Source organism: Urocitellus parryii, chromosome 12, assembly GCF_045843805.1.
Source record: "Urocitellus parryii isolate mUroPar1 chromosome 12, mUroPar1.hap1, whole genome shotgun sequence".
Classification (NCBI taxonomy): Eukaryota; Metazoa; Chordata; class Mammalia; order Rodentia; family Sciuridae; genus Urocitellus; species Urocitellus parryii.
In genome coordinates this window covers 45,682,178-45,693,282 of record NC_135542.1, presented here as the reverse complement: position 1 = coordinate 45,693,282, position 11,105 = coordinate 45,682,178, and positions in this window count along the sequence as shown.

Here is an 11,105-nt window from a genome sequence, read left to right as displayed (position 1 = left end):
GTCACTCAGGTTGCTCATGAAGACCTTATTTGGAGAGTCTGCCTTCCTGCTATGAAGTAGAAAACCGAGGCGAGTTAGACTTGCTGATCCAGGGACAGCGCCGTCAGAAACCAAATCCTTTTTCTGTTTCCCTGCAAGCACTGGGAATTGAAGTATGCACGGAAACACAATTCATAAATTGATGGACTGTATTTTCACCATTCCCAGGCTTTAATTTCCAGAAACAAAATGTCAGTGTTATGGCTGAAGTTCTCTTAGTTTTAGAAAACACATCATAACCCAGAGCTGTTTATGCATAGTTCATATATTATATGACAAGAGTGGGTTTGAGAGTAACCAAGGGTCACAGCACTGTGGTTACACTGAAACAAGATGATCTGAGTGTGGGGATCCGTTATTTCTATTATTTATATTCCAAGTCCTGCCCTTATGCTCCCCCCAGGAAAAACAAAGGGGGTGGGATTTCTCCTGGGAGCCACAGCTGTGGGTAACCAGCCACCAGGGTGTGCCAGGGTCTGTCACTCATCGACAGCCTGTGTGTGTGTGTGTGTGTGTGCATGTACCAGCGTGTGTGTATGTGTGGTCATTGTGAGATAGAACATGGGCTGAGGTGGAAGAAGTGGGCTCCGATCCTGCCTATTGCTTTCCAGCAGAGAGGCCTCCACCTCAGTCTCTTCTTCTGCAAAGTAGGCATGCTGGCCATTTCTCAAAGGTCCTCTGAGCACCTGATTGCACATGGGTAGGGAGTATGGAGGAGATAGCATGCCAGCACAGCCTGGAGATTCTGGAAATGCATCTTGGGGGCTGAGGAGGGTCATTGGAGTCTCCTTGGTCTTTCAAATGGCACCTGAATTCTGGGGTCACTGGGATCCCCTGCCTCCCTTGTTTCCTTCCCTCAGATTGTCTGGCTGCTGCTTGGTGTGCAGAGCAGCCAGGCGGGAAGGTGAGCGCTGCATCCTCTCTGTTCCTGGCGCGGGATGATAGAGTGGCTGTTGGAGAAAAGCCCCTCCCGGGTAATTTTTATAGCCCTGTTTACGAGCAGAACAGCAGTTTAATCCCATCGTTTTATGTGATGCTCCAGGATTAAAAAGAAGCACTTTGCTCATTTCATTGCTGAGAGCATGCAACTTCATTGGATGCCCCTTGTAAGCGTGGAGAAAGGAAATTGTGGCTCAGGAAACACTGTGGACAGTGTGGTAGCACCTCCCTGCCTGGCCATCTGAGGGGCACCTCTCCCTGCTCAGCCTCTGATCAGGGCCAGCTTGCTCTGCTCACTTCTGCCAGGTGCAAGGCCTCAGCACCTCCCCCTTGGGTGGATTCCTGTGCAGATCCTAAGCATGATTTTGATTTAGATATCATGTTTGTGCTCACTTAGCGGAACCCTGAGACTGCCTTTCTCAGGAGAGCTTTGCTCGGGTCTCCGAGAAGCCTTCAGGGCACCTTTTGGGGGAAACAAAGCTAGCAGCTCCAGAGACGGCTTTCAGGGGATGCTCGCAGCTCCCCTTGTGCCTGCCCTGACTTGGGTAAAGTATCTTTAGGCACCTAACAGCACAGGGGACTCAACTCCTTTTTTTGGTACGGGGGACTGAACCCAGGGGTGTTTAACCACTGAGCCATACCTCCAGCCCTTTTTTATATTTTATTTTGAAGCAGGGTCTTGCTAAGTTGCTTAGGGCCTTGCTAAATTGCTGAGGTTGGCTTTGAACTTGAGATCCTCTTGCCTCAACCTCCCGAGCTGCTGGGAGGGACTCAACTCTTGAGAAACCCAGGGAGGAGAGCTGACAATGGCAAGAGCCCACTCGGTCTCTGGCAGGTGCTCTGGGTGGGGTCGAACAATACTCCTCACCTCTCTCCAGAACCTTGTGCCCCTGCGCCTCAACACAGGCCCATCCTTTAGAGCCAGAAGTTCAGCAGGTGGGCTAGATGTGAGCTGTCCCTGCTGGTCCACATCAGAAGGAGGAGAGCCTGAACCCCTTCATCCTTAGTCTACTGGTATGAGGGGAAGGAGCGGGAGATGGGAAACTTTGGAGTCGCCACGGTTGCCTCATACTTGGACACCGGGCATGGTCTAGGCCATGAGGACAAGCCTCCTCCACATGGCCAGCATGGTCACTGTCCCTGCAAGGTGGACCACAGGCTGCTTGTGCCTGTCTCCTGAGCAGGAATGGTTTTCTTTGAGAAGGAAAAATGGGCCATCCTCGCAGTGAAACTTGCTTCATTTGTCTCCTGAGTCACAGTGGGTGGCACTCTGAAAAGCATGTGACATAGCGAGGGCCTGCTGTGTCAAGTGCTGCACTGACACCCCAAGGCTGCTCCTCCCCTGTGCCTGTGAAGCAGAGCACGGGACTAGTCAGCGGCAGGGGAGTCCAGGGGCCTTTGAAGCACTGGCCAAGTTTGGACTGTTTTGGTTTACTGTGAATCTGGGGAGTCTGATTTGTTGAGAAGCATGGAATGTGCACATTTTATAATTGCAATCCTATCTTGCCATGATAGGGGCTTTCTGGATCCATGGACACTGGGCAGCAGTATTTTATTTTGCAAAACAATTTTCCAAATATTGTTTGAGCTGATACCCGCCAACTCCTGGCAGGACAGGGCAGTGTGGCCTCTGGATCCCATTCCCTCTCAGTCCTCTCTAAAAAGACTACTGGGGTCCAAGGGCAGGAGATGGGGGCATGTTGGCTGGAAGGCGACATGGAGCCTGGTCTAAGCACATGGCCGTGTTGCAGTCTGCCTTCCTGGTGCTGTTCTCATGGGATTTGCTCCTGCTGGAATGAGTAGGGAGGAGACCATAGGGCAGTGGGGGCACATCTGTGTTCTATAAGGCTGACCCTGAGCTTCCCATGCAGTGGGCTCCGCCTGCAGAGTTTGCGGTTAGAGCTGATAAAATGGGTTATTGAGTCATCCTTATGACAGGGTCAGCACTGCCGGAACCTGTCCAGGGGCTGAAAGGTGAATTGAGACAGGCTCACGTGTCCTCTGTGTTAACCTGGTGCTCTGCAAACTGAGAAGATGTCCACACCAAGGACTGCAGGTTTACAGGCTGAATAAGTGACTTGAGGAATCAATATTTTTAAAAGTTAAAGCTAGGAGAGGAGACAGATGAAGTAAAGTTTTTTTTTTTTTTTTCCCCATAAAAGGTAGTTTGAAAAAAAAATTACCCTTTGAAATGTTGCCAGCAGTGAATGAGTGAAAATCAGAGAAAGTTCAGAAGTTAGAGCCCTACTCTGGTTTCAAAAAAGGCACTTAACGATCCTTTCCCATCATTCAGCAAGAATACATATCCCCGAAATTTCTCCAAAATTTCATTTGTTCTCCATTTCAGGGAAAAAAAAGTGTTGTGAACACTCTGAGCCTGGTTTCCCTGGCCACGGCAAATTTTCATGAAACCAACACACGGGAATTGGATTTTCAAAGCTGCCTTTGGAGCTGCGGCGTGTCCCCACGGCAGCGGGGAGCTGCCCATGATGTGGGCTTCTGGGAGGGGGCCTGGGAGGAGCTGCGTATAAATTGGATTCCAGTATAATTGATATTTAAGTCTCTCTCTGGAAATTTAAACTTTGATAGTTTATATCTCCACTTAATAGCATATTAAATCATTTTATAACCCTTAACAACTATTTAATCTTTTCATTGTTGAAAAATGAGGTAACTGATCTAAACCACGTTGGACTACGCCAGGAAAAACTTATTTAAACGTACCACCCTCACTATGCATTCAGGGCATCCTAGGGGCCCGTATGTGTGGAGGTGGCCCACCTCCCCCACAGAGGGGTCTCACCCTGCATGGGGCCAGGGCTGGGGCCTGGCGAAGGCAGTCGGCAGAAGGCTGGAGTTGGGCCCTTAGGCTAGGGTACCTCCGCCATCTAGGATTTTGGCTCCTAATTGGGCACATGAAAACATGCTTTTCTGGCCGACAGTATGTTCTGTGATTTCTCACTATGTTCGGCAAGGTTGTGCACCATTACAATCAGCGCTCATGACTTGGGGGGGAAGAGGGGGAGAGAGAGAGAGAGAGAGAGAGAGAGAGAGAGAGAGAGAGAGAGAGAAAGAAAGCGAGCAAGAGTGCTTTGTTATTCCAAAAACAAGTATGCCTTCTCCTTGGGAATGACACCAAAGAATACCTTCTAAATGAAGTATGTTTCCCTTCAGAGATTACAGCTTCGGTTGATCAAAGTCCCCTGGAAATAGCTCTTGGCAACTCTGAGGTTCTCTGTAACTCTTCTTCCACTCAAGCTGGGCGGCCCTGTGCAGGGGGCAGCCGTGCTCTGTAGGCCTGAGCAGCCAATGTGGGGACAGATAGGTGTCTTCTGTGCCTGTGACCCCTTGGTGAGCCCTGTGGTGGGTTTGGGGCATGGGAAATGGTTTCTTTCCTCTGGAAAATTGACTGTGGCACATAGGCTGGCGTCCTCTGTCCAAGTAATGCAAGACAGGCATCTTCTAAGCTTAAACAAGGCCTTGGCAATCCTGGAGAAACGCCGTGTCGTCGGCTACATGTCCTGATGTCCTCCATAGTGTTGAGGAATGTTTGGATCTCGGCCCCGGGCCCTTCCTGGTTTAAGTTTAATGAAAGTCCAGGCCATCCAAATGTCTACCTGGCAGCGTGGAAGAGACCCTTCATGTTAATTATTGCTAGGCTAAACTCTCTCCCTCCAAGCCCTCTGTACAGCCATACACATTTGTATACATTTTCTATGGTCTATTTCCATTATAAATTGCCCATAAATTAAATACAGATTTTCTTGGGAACATCTTTAAAAAAAAAAAAAAGGAAAAGGTCTGCGTGATGCATGTTTCTGGTATTGGAGGTGACGTGAATTACGAAGCGGAGGGCGCCCGGTGCGCCAGCTCCCCAACATGGAGGTCATGTGTCTGGGTGAAGCAACCTGAGTTGTGTGTGAACGGATGTGCAGCGTGCCTCTCCTCCATCTTTCATGTTGTGAGCTGCACGTCACGATTCACAAGACGATGGAGACTGATTGATTGACCTAGACAATCTGGAGTGGAGCCAGAGGAGGACAGGGAGGACAGTGAGGGATGGGAGCCTCTGCTCTCCAAAGCACATCCTTGGGATGGGGGTGGCTGTGCTGTGTCTAGGACAGCAGTTCTCAGCACTGTGTTGCAAAGGAGTGGGGAGTTGTCTTGGTGGGGAGGGATGTGGCCAGGATAATCTGATGCTGATAATAAAGTACTAATGGATCTTAAGAAGGAAAGCAAAGCAGATTCAAGTTTGGTCTCTAAAATGTCTCCTTATTCCCCGCTCTTTCTTGAGTGGAGAACTAAGGGGGCAGTCGGCTGGACTCCATAGCATTGTGCCCAAGTTGAAGCCCTGGATTTTCTACCCCAGGGCCCTTGCATTTATTGCTCCCTTTGCTTGCCTTGCTCTTCTCCCATATATCTGCATGGCTTCCTAGCCCACTCCCCTCTTTGGGGTCTTTGTGCAATAACACCTCCCCTGACATTCTCTTTAAATAAATATTTCAAGCACTCCCCTCTCTTCCCTGCTTTATTTATTTTAAAACTTATCTCTATTTGAGATGATGTATATTTTACTTATTGTTATTGCAAGCAATAATGAAGTAGAGTTCATGAAGCAGGGCTTATTTCTCTTCATGTTGTACTCTGCTCCAGTGCCTGGTCTCTTGTAGATTCTCAGTAATGTTTGTTGAATGAATGCTTGTAGAATTCATTTGTAGGTCATCAGTTCCACATTATAGAAAAACAATGTTGCCCAAACAAAACAAACCCAAAACCCAAAAAACAGCTGCTCTATAACACTAGAGTTGAGCCAGTTACAAACAATTACAAAAAGGTAGATTTTAGCCTAAATTTTTAAAAAAAAACTTAAAGAAATTCAGTTTTCAACTTCAGATTGTGTCGACTGCAGGGGCATGAACAGCCACTGGGGAAGAATGTAAGGCAAGTTTTTGGTGGGGTCGGGGGTGGGGGTGCTGCTGAGCTGGTTCCTGCCCTGGACAGGGAGAATTTTAGCATAGTAGACACCCTTCTCCTCTTCTCTGTGATTCTGTTTAAAGTCACAGAGTGTCCTATCCTGGGATTTCCTAAAATTTGCTCCCTTATAATTTGGGTGCTTTTGGTGGTTCAATGATCCCAGGCTTGTCCCTGACCACACAGCTCTGGCTGGGGCAGGCCCAGGGGACACAGGTTTCTAACTCGGAGCATGAGCTTCTTGGACACCGTCCTCCTGTGGAGGCTGAGGCGGCCTCTGCACCTCCAGCAGGTGGCCTGGCCCCCATGCCCTCCGGGATGCTGTGTTCGTGGTCTTCCTGGCATTTCCCGCAGGCGCCTCAGTGCTGCCATCTTCTCTTGCCCACACGGGAGGGGCTCCTTTATTTCCCCCAGCTCCAGCTGCCATTCTGTGTGTGCTCTCCCTTGGAGTCCACGCTGGTTGGAGAGGCAGGCCCTGTCCCTCTCCCAGGTGTCAGGCTGGATGCTTCCTGCCCCCACCCTGTCCCTGCTGCCCTGCTGAGACCTGCTCACGTGGTCATCTGCAGACTGGCTTTCACGTGTTGGTCGGGATGCCCAGGCCTGGGTCCTTCAGCTTCTGGGCCTCGGGATGAATGGAAGGCTGCTCAATCAGGCTTTGTTGGGGGCAGCTCAGGGAGGCTGGGCAGGAGCCCCACAGCGAGGCAAGTGAAGCTACTTCCACATGGAGGGGAGGCTGCTGGGCCAGGAGCAAGAGCCTGCTGGTGGATGCAGTGCTGGGTACTGTGCCCTTTGGTGCATAAGAGGAGCCAAGGCCACCCCTTTCCCACTATGCTTTAGAGTGGGCAGGGCGTCAGGACCTGTGTGGGGTCAGGAATAGACCAGAGAGGTGTACCCTTCTAGAGCCAGGACGCAGAGTGTAGTCAGTGCCATCCACAGGCAACAGAGGTCCTGGGTGGTTGGGGGGCCCGGCTCCACTACAGACCAGCTACGTGACTTTGGACGAGCCACCTGACATTTTTTCTGTGGTTTCCTCATCTGTAGAGTGGATACTAGACTTCCCTTTTAGAAAATTCTTTTAATGTTTGGTTGCAGATTTTGCTTCTGTGCTGTTTGATTCTTAAATGCTGCACAGGCATCACTTGGATTATAATAATAAAATAAGGGGCTGGAGAAGCTTATGCAATGCTGTGTGAACATTCATGACTGCCCTACCAACCCTGGGGTGATTGATGACAAACTGTGTTGGGGGCACTGTGCTTCTGTCCAGGCCCTTGCTCTGAGGCCGTGACACCCAGGCTGCATGCAGGCGGTGCAGGAGGGAGTCAGCCTATCGGCTGGAGCTGGAAGCTGGTGCAAGGAGACCTCGGCTGTGCCAGCCTGGGCTCTGCGGGGAAGCTGCTGGTGGATGAAGTCTTCCCCACTTGGGCTTTATAAATGGTTCTGTGGGGTCCATTAGAGCCGGGTGGGGAAGCAAGAAGTGTGATTTTATGGGCAATTTACACAAAGGGCTTTGTGCAAGGTCCCGTGCATTGCCAGCTGGACAGCAGGCTGTTGGCCACTCCTGCAGCTAAGCCCCGTCCTCTGGAGCAGCCCCCAGGATGTGAGATAGCACCACACTAGTGGCTGGGCAGGGTGGCCCCAAGGTCTCACAGGGAGGCGGGCTCCAGAAACAGCAGGAAGGAGGAAGAGTCATGGAACCCCATCTCTCCATCTGTTCTCAAGATGACTTGAAATTCTGACCCCCCAAGGCTGACATGCCCTGTCCTGTTAGGGAGAGTCATGTTTTGGGAGCCAGCAGTGACTTCATGATCATCTAAGTCCGTTTGGATTTTACAGTGAGTGAAAGAAACAGGCCCCGAGAGACAGGTGCCTTTCTGAGGGTCACATAGTAGGTCAGAGCGGGGCCAAGACAGATTTCCTTCCCCTAATCTATGCAGTCTCTTTGGAGGGCAGGAGGAGCCTGGGGTGGGAGGTGTTGGTGTTGAAGCAGCAGGGCTGTCCCCTGTAGACCCTGTACTTGTGGGGCTGGGGTCTTCCTACTGTGCGGGGCACTTACCTCTGCCCTCTCCTGCAGCACTGAGCCTGGAACTATTGAGATTCCCTGGTGCCTCCTCAGAGGCTGCCTGGCACTGCCCAGGAGTTTCAGGGAGCTCAAGGCTTGCAGCATCTTTCCTCAGGCGTGGTGTGTCTCAGCCTGCGTTGTGATGCTGTAACAGAGCACAGCAGACTGGGTGATTAGCAAGCAATAGAAGTTTATTTGGCTCATGGTTCCAGAGTCTGGGAAGTCAAGGTGGAGGGGCCACATCTGGTGAGTGCCTTCTCGCTGTATCTTAACGTGACACAAAGCATCATGAGGTGAGAGAGCGTGCAAGAGATGGAAGCGACCCAAACCCATTCTTTTTCTAGGATCCAACTTCAGAGGTAGCTAACCTACTCCTGAAATAGTGGCATTTACCTCTCAAAATGCTGTCACATTAGGGATCAAATTTCCAACACACGAACTCTGGGGGACACAAGCAGACCTGAGCAGTGTGTAGGAATGGCTCATCATTCACACATTCTGCTGATGGTGGTGACAGCAGGAGAGAGGGATCTATGGGTCCAGAGGGCTGGAGGAGTGCCTGGCGTGGGAAGGTCCTGTGTGCTACTCGCTGACTGCATGACCTTAGGGAACCCAGGGCTCGTGCTTCTCCTGGTGTCATTTTAGGAGCAGAATGCTGTGCTCCAGCCCCGATTGCACAGAGGACTGTGGGAAGCTCTTGCTCCTGCCTGTGCCTGTCGAATTGTCCCTCTACTTTCTGAGCTTCTGTGCTGGAAGGAGCCGCACACTACCACCATCTTGGAATTCTTAATCAGTCGTGAAAAAGATGACGCACGTTTTCATTTTGTACTGGGCACCTTCAGTTGCGTAGCTGGTTCCTGGCCCCACCCTCAGCTATTCTCCCCCACTCCCTGTGTGGCCAGGTGGCTGACTCGGGGGGAGGGGTACAGAGAGGGGACAGAGCAGAAGGTATCTCAGATTGGTGGGGGCAGTAACTGGCCCGGGTGGGACAGGGTGGGATCGACCTCCAGTGACCGAACTTGGCAAAGCTTCTCTTGGCAGCTCTCAGGCCCTGCTTTCTGTGACTTCTCCCTTTATCTATTCAGACTTTCCTCATTCTCTCTCTTTCTGTTTTTGGGACAGATTTTATGGGCTTGGCCATTATAGTAGTCAGGATAGGCTGCAGCAAATCCCAGGGGTTTAATCTACATTTATCTCCTGCTCGTGTCTCCTGTCCGTCACAGTCAGGGAGTAGGGATTCTGCTCCACATGGTTACTCAAGGTTCTTGCTCGTGGGCGGGCACTCTGCTGTCTTGGAGCCATACCACTGGGAGCACATGGTCTCTCCTGGTGGCAGTCGTAGGAGCAGAGGAGGGCCTCTAAGCTCCCAGTGCTCCTGTGGAAGGAGCACACATAACTTCCTCTCAGTGCTCTTTGGCCAGAATTAGTTCTGGGCCCCACCCAGCTGCCAAGGTACTGGGATGTGTGGGCTACTCCCAGGAAGAAGGGGGGAGTTAGGTATGGGTGAGCACTGTGAATGTCTCCGTAGTGACCCCAGATATTTTGTCGAATAGGTGGATAAACGGAAGGACAGAAAAACGCCATGCTCCTCTCTCTGCACCTAGCGGGAGAGTCGTGTTTAATCCTTACTTGGGAGCATGTTGGTGCTTTCTGGTGAATTACTAAAGGCAAAGCCCTTACTCAGATCCCAAATTTTGTGGCAGGAGAATCTCCACCTGCCCTCTGCAGAATGTTAGTGATCTGGGTCTTCTCTGAGTGTGGAGGGGACAGGTTGGGGGGGCTAGGAGCCACAGCAGAGGAGCAGATGAGAGGCCGTGCTTAGTGTCTGTGGGTGTGGACCCTAAAAAACAAGTGCAGCCAGTGTGAACTTGATCCATGCCACTGGGTATAAGAAGCGTCACATTTGCTTGGCTAAGTCAAATCTGCCTCAGTTCCCAGCCACCTGGTTGCTGGGATGTCCCCTCATCCCTGTCCCCCTCCTATTCTCCCGTCTTCCACTCGTGCAGGGATGAACAAGAATGGGCTGTAGAAAAGCAGTAGTGGTCACCCCTTTGGCCTAAATTTCTCCTCGCTTAAATGACTGTGGGGTTCATTTGGGAATAGGAAAGTCCTCGGGTTACACTCAGAAGGGGACGCCCCTGTGGTGCACTAGACTGTGACTCTCAGCCCAGGGCCACAGTGCCCGTGAGACAGGTCCCTCATCCTTCAGCGATGGTGGCTCTCATCCTGCTTTCCTGAGCCTCTGCAGTCCTGTCCCCTGTTCTGGAGCCTGTGGAGCCGTGGAACATGCTGGCTCCCACGGCCACTTGTTTGGGGTGTCTGCCCGCCTGCCTCTTTCTGCATTAGCCATCAGCCACGATGCAGCCAGAGGATCTGTGAGTTACCTCATTTTGTCCACATTTACGTGGCCAAAGCCCTTCACAGACAAAACACCAATAAAAGCCTGGGCCTGGGAAACAGAGAACCGCAGAGCAGGGAATCAGGGTTGTTCTCATGGCCCAAGACTTGTGTCGTTTTTTTTTTTTTTTCTTCTTTCTTTTTTTGGCAAAAGAGAAAACGAAATAAGTTTAAAAACAATGTACAGTCCACATTTGATGGCTGTAGAGTATGTACGGCCTTCAGCTGCTTCCAGCAAATTATTCATGATCTATTTGAGCACTAGCTAGACGCTGACACCATGTCTCCTCACACTGACTCAGCCCCCACCTGGGGCCCAGCCTGGAGCCTTCTGGCCTAGGGGCCCTGAAGGATTCCATACCTGAGCCAGGTAACTCCCCTTAGGACGAACTCCATGCTCACTTCCACAGGCAGGCTCAGGAAGCGGCTCATGGCCAGGGTTTGCTTCTGGGCTCTGAACCTGGGCTTTGGTGAGGTGAGGGCTATCAACCATCTTGCGAACATTCTAGCACAGGTACCTCTCCAGGTCTCGGCTTCCTGGTCAAACCCAGGTTGTGTGTGGTTTCCATCCATGGAAAAAGCCCAATTGGATAATCAGTGACCTTCATTCTGGATAGTGTTTTTTGTCCTTGGGTCCTAAAACTTGATTAAATTATATGGAAAACACTCTGATGGGACAGTCAGGAGATTGCTACCA